This window comes from Schistocerca gregaria, unplaced genomic scaffold (assembly GCF_023897955.1).
Source record: "Schistocerca gregaria isolate iqSchGreg1 unplaced genomic scaffold, iqSchGreg1.2 ptg000079l, whole genome shotgun sequence".
Classification (NCBI taxonomy): domain Eukaryota; kingdom Metazoa; phylum Arthropoda; class Insecta; order Orthoptera; family Acrididae; genus Schistocerca; species Schistocerca gregaria.
The window spans coordinates 1,834,158-1,844,171 of record NW_026061711.1 but is presented as its reverse complement, the minus strand read 5'-3'; positions in this window follow the sequence as shown (position 1 = coordinate 1,844,171).

The following is a 10,014-nucleotide window of genomic DNA, read 5'->3' as shown; positions in this document are numbered from 1 at the left end:
ATTAAAACTTGAATTGTACTACTTTTTACTGGCTATTACATCAACGTAGAAGCTTCATCCGTGTTCTACTATGGTATTTATAGTGTCTCCGCATACCGCAGCACGCGACATAGCTTTGCAGACGATAAGTACAACCGTTTCAGAGAGAAGGGCGGACAATGTGACGATCTGGCTTTAAGTCGATTCGATAACAAATGACGAAAACGGACGGATTTCTCGGGTATCTACTACATATGAACACTTTTCACATTCTCCCGTGCAACTCGGCTGCTGGTCCTGCTTTCATGCAGAATATTAAGGTCCTAGCTCATGTCCAAGGCACCAAAGCCAGCTAAAATTCAATAATTGATACCTAAAATTGGAATTGTACTACTTCTTACTGGCTATTACATCAACTTAGAAGCTTCATCCGTGTTCTACTATTGTATTTTTAGTGTCTCCGCATACCGCAGCACGCGACATAGCTTTGCAGACGATAAGTACAACCGATTCAGAGAGAAGAGCGGCCAATGTGACAATCTGGCTTTAAGTCAATTCCATAACAAATGACGAAAACGGACGGATTTCTCAGGTTTTTACTACAGATGAACACTTTTCACATACTCCCGTGCAACTCGGCTGCTAGTCCTGCTTTCATGCAGAATCTTAAGGTTCTAGCTCATGTCCAAGGCACCAAAGCCAGCTAAAAAGTCAATAATCGATACCTAAAACTGGTATTGTACTAATTCTTACTGGCTATTACGTCATCTTAGAAGCTTCATCTGTGTTATACTATGGTGCTTTTAGCGTCTCCGCATACCGCAGCACGCGACATAGCTTTCAGACGATAAGTACAACCGTTTCGGAGAGAAGAGCGGCCAATGTGACGATCTGGCTTTAAGTCGATTCGATAACAAATGACGAAAACGGACGGATTACTCTGGTTTTTACTACATATGAACACTTTTCACATTCTCCCGTGCAACTCGGCTGCTAGTCCTCCTTTCATGCAGAATCTTAAGGTCCTAGCTCATGTCCAAGGCACCAAAGCCAGCTAAAAGTCAATAATCGATGATTAAAACTTGAATTGTACTACTTTTTACTGGCTATTACATCAACGTAGAAGCTTCATCCGTGTTCTACTATGGTATTTCTAGTGTCTCCGCATACCGCAGCACGCGACATAGTTTTGGAGACGATAAGTACAACCGTTTCAGAGAGAAGGGCGGACAATGTGACGATCTGGCTTTAAGTCGATTCGATAACAAATGACGAAAACGGACGGATTTCTCGGGTTTCTACTACATATGAACACTTTTCACATTCTCCCGTGCAACTCGGCTGCTAGTCCTCCTTTCATGCAGAACCTTGAGGTCCTAGCTCATGTCCAAGGAACCAAAGCCAGCTAAAAAGTCAATAATAGATACCTAAAACTGGAATTGTACCACTTCTTACTGGCTATTACATCAACTTAGAAGCTTTGTCTGTGTTCTACTATGGTGCTTTTAGTGTCTCCACATACCGCAGCACGCGACATAGCTTTGCAGACGATAAGTACAACCGATTCAGAGAGAAGAGCGGCCAATGTGACAATCTGGCTTTAAGTCAATTCCATAACAAATGACGATAACAAACGGATTTCTCAGGTTTTTACTACATATGAACTCTTTTCACATTCTCCCGTGCAACTCGGCTGCAAGTCCGCCTTTCATGCTGAATCTTAAGGTCCTAGCTCATGTCCAAGGCACCAAAGCCAGCTAAAAAGTCAATAATCGATACCTAAAACTTGAATTGTACTACTTCTTACTGGCTATTACATCATCTTAGAAGCTTCATCTGTGTTCTACTATGGTGCTTTTAGCGTCTCCGCATACCGCAGCACGCAACATAGCTTTCAGACGATAAGTACAACCGTTTCGGAGAGAAGAGCGGGCAATGTGACGATCTGGCTTTAAGTCGATTCGATAACAAATGACGAAAACGGACGGATTTCTCAGGATTTTACTACATATGAACACTTTTCACATTCTCCCGTGCAACTCGGCTGCTAGTCCTCTTTTCATGCAGAATCTTAAGGTCCTAGCTCATGTCCAAGGCACCAAAGCCAGCTAAAAGTCAATAATCGATGATTAAAACTTGAATTGTACTACTTTTTACTGGCTATTACATCAACGTAGAAGCTTCATCCGTGTTCTACTATGGTATTTATAGTGTCTCCGCATACCGCAGCACGCGACATAGCTTTGCAGACGATAAGTACAACCGTTTCAGAGAGAAGGGCGGACAATGTGACGATCTGGCTTTAAGTCGATTCGATAACAAATGACGAAAACGGACGGATTTCTCGGGTATCTACTACATATGAACACTTTTCACATTCTCCCGTGCAACTCAGCTGCTGGTCCTGCTTTCATGCAGAATATTAAGGTCCTAGCTCATGTCCAAGGCACCAAAGCCAGCTAAAATTCAATAATTGATACCTAAAATTGGAATTGTACTACTTCTTACTGGCTATTACATCAACTTAGAAGCTTCATCCGTGTTCTACTATTGTATTTTTAGTGTCTCCGCATACCGCAGCACGTGACATAGATTTGCAGACGATAAGTACAACCGTTTCAGAGAGAAGAGCGGCCAATGTGACAATCTGGCTTTAAGTCAATTCCATAACAAATGACGATAACAAACGGATTTCTCAGGTTTTTACTACATATGAACTCTTTTCACATTCTCCCGTGCAACTCGGCTGCAAGTCCGCCTTTCATGCTGAATCTTAAGGTCCTAGCTCATGTCCAAGGAACCAAAGCCAGCTAAAAAGTCAATAATCGATACCTAAAACTTGAATTGTACTACTTCTTACTGGCTATTACATCATCTTAGAAGCTTCATCTGTGTTCTACTATGGTGCTTTTAGCGTCTCCGCATACCGCAGCACGCGACATAGCTTTGCAGACAATAAGTACAACCGATTCAGAGAGAAGAGCGGCCAATGTGACAATCTGGCTTTAAGTCAATTCCATAACAAATAACGATAACAAACGGATTTCTCAGGTTTTTACTACATATGAACTCTTTTCACATTCTCCCGTGCAACTCGGCTGCAAGTCCGCCTTTCATGCTGAATCTTAAGGTCCTAGCTCATGTCCAAGGCACCAAAGCCAGCTAAAAAGTCAATAATCGATACCTAAAACTTGAATTGTACTACTTCTTACTGGCTATTACATCATCTTAGAAGCTTCATCTGTGTTCTACTATGGTGCTTTTAGCGTCTCCGCATACCGCAGCACGCAACATAGCTTTCAGACGATAAGTACAACCGTTTCGGAGAGAAGAGCGGGCAATGTGACGATCTGGCTTTAAGTCGATTCGATAACAAATGACGAAAACGGACGGATTTCTCAGGATTTTACTACATATGAACACTTTTCACATTCTCCCGTGCAACTCGGCTGCTAGTCCTCTTTTCATGCAGAATCTTAAGGTCCTAGCTCATGTCCAAGGCACCAAAGCCAGCTAAAAGTCAATAATCGATGATTAAAACTTGAATTGTACTACTTTTTACTGGCTATTACATCAACGTAGAAGCTTCATCCGTGTTCTACTATGGTATTTATAGTGTCTCCGCATACCGCAGCACGCGACATAGCTTTGCAGACGATAAGTACAACCGTTTCAGAGAGAAGGGCGGACAATGTGACGATCTGGCTTTAAGTCGATTCGATAACAAATGACGAAAACGGACGGATTTCTCGGGTATCTACTACATATGAACACTTTTCACATTCTCCCGTGCAACTCGGCTGCTGGTCCTGCTTTCATGCAGAATATTAAGGTCCTAGCTCATGTCCAAGGCACCAAAGCCAGCTAAAATTCAATAATTGATACCTAAAATTGGAATTGTACTACTTCTTACTGGCTATTACATCAACTTAGAAGCTTCATCCGTGTTCTACTATTGTATTTTTAGTGTCTCCGCATACCGCAGCACGCGACATAGCTTTGCAGACGATAAGTACAACCGATTCAGAGAGAAGAGCGGCCAATGTGACAATCTGGCTTTAAGTCAATTCCATAACAAATGACGAAAACGGACGGATTTCTCAGGTTTTTACTACAGATGAACACTTTTCACATACTCCCGTGCAACTCGGCTGCTAGTCCTGCTTTCATGCAGAATCTTAAGGTTCTAGCTCATGTCCAAGGCACCAAAGCCAGCTAAAAAGTCAATAATCGATACCTAAAACTGGTATTGTACTAATTCTTACTGGCTATTACGTCATCTTAGAAGCTTCATCTGTGTTATACTATGGTGCTTTTAGCGTCTCCGCATACCGCAGCACGCGACATAGCTTTCAGACGATAAGTACAACCGTTTCGGAGAGAAGAGCGGCCAATGTGACGATCTGGCTTTAAGTCGATTCGATAACAAATGACGAAAACGGACGGATTACTCTGGTTTTTACTACATATGAACACTTTTCACATTCTCCCGTGCAACTCGGCTGCTAGTCCTCCTTTCATGCAGAATCTTAAGGTCCTAGCTCATGTCCAAGGCACCAAAGCCAGCTAAAAGTCAATAATCGATGATTAAAACTTGAATTGTACTACTTTTTACTGGCTATTACATCAACGTAGAAGCTTCATCCGTGTTCTACTATGGTATTTCTAGTGTCTCCGCATACCGCAGCACGCGACATAGTTTTGGAGACGATAAGTACAACCGTTTCAGAGAGAAGGGCGGACAATGTGACGATCTGGCTTTAAGTCGATTCGATAACAAATGACGAAAACGGACGGATTTCTCGGGTTTCTACTACATATGAACACTTTTCACATTCTCCCGTGCAACTCGGCTGCTAGTCCTCCTTTCATGCAGAACCTTGAGGTCCTAGCTCATGTCCAAGGAACCAAAGCCAGCTAAAAAGTCAATAATAGATACCTAAAACTGGAATTGTACCACTTCTTACTGGCTATTACATCAACTTAGAAGCTTTGTCTGTGTTCTACTATGGTGCTTTTAGTGTCTCCACATACCGCAGCACGCGACATAGCTTTGCAGACGATAAGTACAACCGATTCAGAGAGAAGAGCGGCCAATGTGACAATCTGGCTTTAAGTCAATTCCATAACAAATGACGATAACAAACGGATTTCTCAGGTTTTTACTACATATGAACTCTTTTCACATTCTCCCGTGCAACTCGGCTGCAAGTCCGCCTTTCATGCTGAATCTTAAGGTCCTAGCTCATGTCCAAGGCACCAAAGCCAGCTAAAAAGTCAATAATCGATACCTAAAACTTGAATTGTACTACTTCTTACTGGCTATTACATCATCTTAGAAGCTTCATCTGTGTTCTACTATGGTGCTTTTAGCGTCTCCGCATACCGCAGCACGCAACATAGCTTTCAGACGATAAGTACAACCGTTTCGGAGAGAAGAGCGGGCAATGTGACGATCTGGCTTTAAGTCGATTCGATAACAAATGACGAAAACGGACGGATTTCTCAGGATTTTACTACATATGAACACTTTTCACATTCTCCCGTGCAACTCGGCTGCTAGTCCTCTTTTCATGCAGAATCTTAAGGTCCTAGCTCATGTCCAAGGCACCAAAGCCAGCTAAAAGTCAATAATCGATGATTAAAACTTGAATTGTACTACTTTTTACTGGCTATTACATCAACGTAGAAGCTTCATCCGTGTTCTACTATGGTATTTATAGTGTCTCCGCATACCGCAGCACGCGACATAGCTTTGCAGACGATAAGTACAACCGTTTCAGAGAGAAGGGCGGACAATGTGACGATCTGGCTTTAAGTCGATTCGATAACAAATGACGAAAACGGACGGATTTCTCGGGTATCTACTACATATGAACACTTTTCACATTCTCCCGTGCAACTCGGCTGCTGGTCCTGCTTTCATGCAGAATATTAAGGTCCTAGCTCATGTCCAAGGCACCAAAGCCAGCTAAAATTCAATAATTGATACCTAAAATTGGAATTGTACTACTTCTTACTGGCTATTACAACATCTTAGAAGCTTCATTTGTGTTCTTCTATGGTGCTTTCAGTGTCTCCACATACCGCAGCACGTGACATAGATTTGAGGACGATAAGTACAACCGTTTCAGAGAGAATAGCGGCCAATGTGACGATCGGGCTTTAAGTCGATTCAATAACAAATGACAAAAACGGACGGATTTCTCAGGTTTTTACTACATATGAACACTTTTCACATTCTGCCGTGCAACTCGGCTGCTACTCCTCCTTTAATGCAGAATGTTAAGGTCCTAGCTCATGTCCAAGGCACCAAAGCCAGCTAAAATTCAATAATTGATACCTAAAATTGGAATTGTACTACTTCTTACTGGCTATTACATCAACTTAGAAGCTTCATCCGTGTTCTACTATTGTATTTTTAGTGTCTCCGCATACCGCAGCACGCGACATAGCTTTGCAGACGATAAGTACAACCGATTCAGAGAGAAGGGCGGCCAATGTGACAATCTGGCTTTAAGTCAATTCCATAACAAATGACGAAAACGGACGGATTTCTCAGGTTTTTACTACAGATGAACACTTTTCACATACTCCCGTGCAACTCGGCTGCTAGTCCTGCTTTCATGCAGAATCTTAAGGTTCTAGCTCATGTCCAAGGCACCAAAGCCAGCTAAAAAGTCAATAATCGATACCTAAAACTGGTATTGTACTAATTCTTACTGGCTATTACGTCATCTTAGAAGCTTCATCTGTGTTCTACTATGGTGCTTTTAGCGTCTCCGCATACCGCAGCACGCGACATAGCTTTCAGACGATAAGTACAACCGTTTCGGAGAGAAGAGCGGCCAATGTGACGATCTGGCTTTAAGTCGATTCGATAACAAATGACGAAAACGGACGGATTTCTCTGGTTTTTACTACATATGAACACTTTTCACATTCTCCCGTGCAACTCGGCTGCTAGTCCTCCTTTCATGCAGAATCTTAAGGTCCTAGCTCATGTCCAAGGCACCAAAGCCAGCTAAAAGTCAATAATCGATGATTAAAACTTGAATTGTACTACTTTTTACTGGCTATTACATCAACGTAGAAGCTTCATCCGTGTTCTACTATGGTATTTCTAGTGTCTCCGCATACCGCAGCACGCGACATAGTTTTGGAGACGATAAGTACAACCGTTTCAGAGAGAAGGGCGGACAATGTGACGATCTGGCTTTAAGTCGATTCGATAACAAATGACGAAAACGGACGGATTTCTCGGGTTTCTACTACATATGAACACTTTTCACATTCTCCCGTGCAACTCGGCTGCTAGTCCTCCTTTCATGCAGAACCTTGAGGTCCTAGCTCATGTCCAAGGAACCAAAGCCAGCTAAAAAGTCAATAATAGATACCTAAAACTGGAATTGTACCACTTCTTACTGGCTATTACATCAACTTAGAAGCTTTGTCTGTGTTCTACTATGGTGCTTTTAGTGTCTCCACATACCGCAGCACGCGACATAGCTTTGCAGACGATAAGTACAACCGTTTCAGAGAGAAGAGCGGCCAATGTGACGATCTGGCTTTAAGTCGATTCGATAACAAATGACGATAACGAACGGATTTCTTAGGTTTTTACTACATATGAACACTTTTCACATTCTCCCGTGCAACTCGGCAGCTAGTCCTCCTTTCACGCAGAATCTTAAGGTCCTAGCTCTTGTCCAAGGCACCAAAGCGAGCTAAAAAGTCAATAATCGATAACTAAAACTTGAATTTTACTACTTCTTACTGGCTATTACATCAACTTAGAAGCTTCATCTGTGTTCTACTATGGTGCTTTTAGCGTCTCCGCATACCGCAGCACGCGACATAGCTTTCAGACGATAAGTACAACCATTTCGGAGAGAAGAGCGGGCAATGTGACGATCTGGCTTTAAGTCGATTCGATAACAAATGACGAAAACGGACGGATTTCTCAGGTTTTTACTACATATGAACACTTTTCACATTCTCCCGTTCAACTCGGCTGCTAGTCCTCCATTCATGCGGAATCTTAAGGTCCTAGCTCATGTCCAAGGCACCAAAGCCAGCTAAAAAGTCAATAATCGATACCTAAAACTTGAATTGTACTACCTCTTACTGGCTATTACTTTAACTTAGAAGCTTCATCTGTGTTCAACTATGGTGCTTTTAGTGTCTCCGAATACCGCAGCACGCGACATAGCTTTGCAGACGATAAGTACAACCGATTCAGAGAGAAGAGCGGACAATGTGACGATCTGGCTTTAAGTCGATTCGATAACAAATGACGAAAACGGACGGATTTCTCGGGTTTCTACTACATATGAACACTTTTCACATTCTCCCGTGCAACTCGGCTGCTAGTCCTCCTTTCATGCAGAACGTTGAGGTCCTAGCTCATGTCCAAGGAACCAAAGCCAGCTAAAAAGTCAATAATAGATACCTAAAACTGGAATTGTACCACTTCTTACTAGCTATTACATCAACTTAGAAGCTTTGTCTGTGTTCTACTATGGTGCTTTTAGTGTCTCCACATACCGCAGCACGCGACATAGCTTTGCAGACGATAAGTACAACCGTTTCAGAGAGAAGAGCGGCCAATGTGACGATATGGCTTTAAGTCGATTCGATAACAAATGACGATAACGAACGGATTTCTTAGGTTTTTACTACATATGAACACATTTCACATTCTCCCGTGCAACTCGGCAGCTAGTCCTCCTTTCACGCAGAATCTTAAGGTCCTAGCTCTTGTCCAAGGCACCAAAGCGAGCTAAAAAGTCAATAATCGTTAACTAAAACTTGAATTTTACTACTTCTTACTGGCTATTACATCAACTTAGAAGCTTCATCTGTGTTCTACTATGGTGCTTTTAGTGTCACCGCATACCGCAGCACGCGACATAGCTTTGCAGACTATACGTACAACCGTTTCAGAAAGAAGAGCGGCCAATGTGACGATCTGGCTTTAAGTCGATTCGATAACAAATGACGAAAACGGACGGATTTCTCAGGTTTTTACTAGATATGAACACTTTTCACATTCTCCCGTGCAACTCAGCTGCTAGTCCTCCTTTCATGCAGAATCTTAAGGTCCTAGCTCATGTCCAAGGCACGAAAGCCAGCTAAGAGGCAATAATCGATACCTAAAAGTGGAATTGTACTAATTCTTACTGGCTATTACATCAACTTAGAAGCTTCATCCGTGTTCTACTATGGTATTTTTAGTGTCTCGGCATACCGCAGCACGCGACATAGCTTTCAGACGATAAGTACAACCGTTTCAGAGACAAGAGCGGCCAATGTGACGATCTGGCTTTAAGTCGATTCAATAACAAATGACAAAAACGGACGGATTTCTCAGGTTTTTACTGCATATGAAAACTTTTCACATTCTCCCGTGCAACTCGGCTGCTAGTCCTCCTTTCATGCAGAGTCTTAAGGTCCTACCTCATGTCCAAGGCACCAAAGCCAGCTAAAAGTCAATAATCGATGATTAAAACTTGAATTGTACTACTTCTTACTGGCTATTACATCAACTTAGAAGCTTCATCCGTGTTCTACTATGGTATTTTTAATGTCCCCGCATACAGGAGCACGCGACATAGCTTTGCAGACGATAAGTACAACCGTTTCAGAGAGAAGGGCGGAAAATGTTACGATCTGTCTTCAAGTCGACTCGATAACAAAAGACGAAAACGGACGGATTTCTCAGGTTAATACTACATATTAACACTTTTCACATTCTCCCGTGCAACTCGGCTGCTAGTCCTCCTTTCATGCAGAATCTTAAGGTCCTAGCTCATGTCCAAGGCACCAAAGCCAGCTAAAAAGTCAATAATTGATACCTAAAATTGGAATTGTACTACTTCTTACTGGCTATTACATCAACTTAGAAGCTTCATCCGTGTTCTACTATGGTATTTTTAGTGTCTCCGCATACCGCAGCGCGCGACATAGCTTTGCAGACGATAAGTACAACCGATTCAGAGAGAAGAGCGGCCAATGTGACAATCTGGCTTTAAG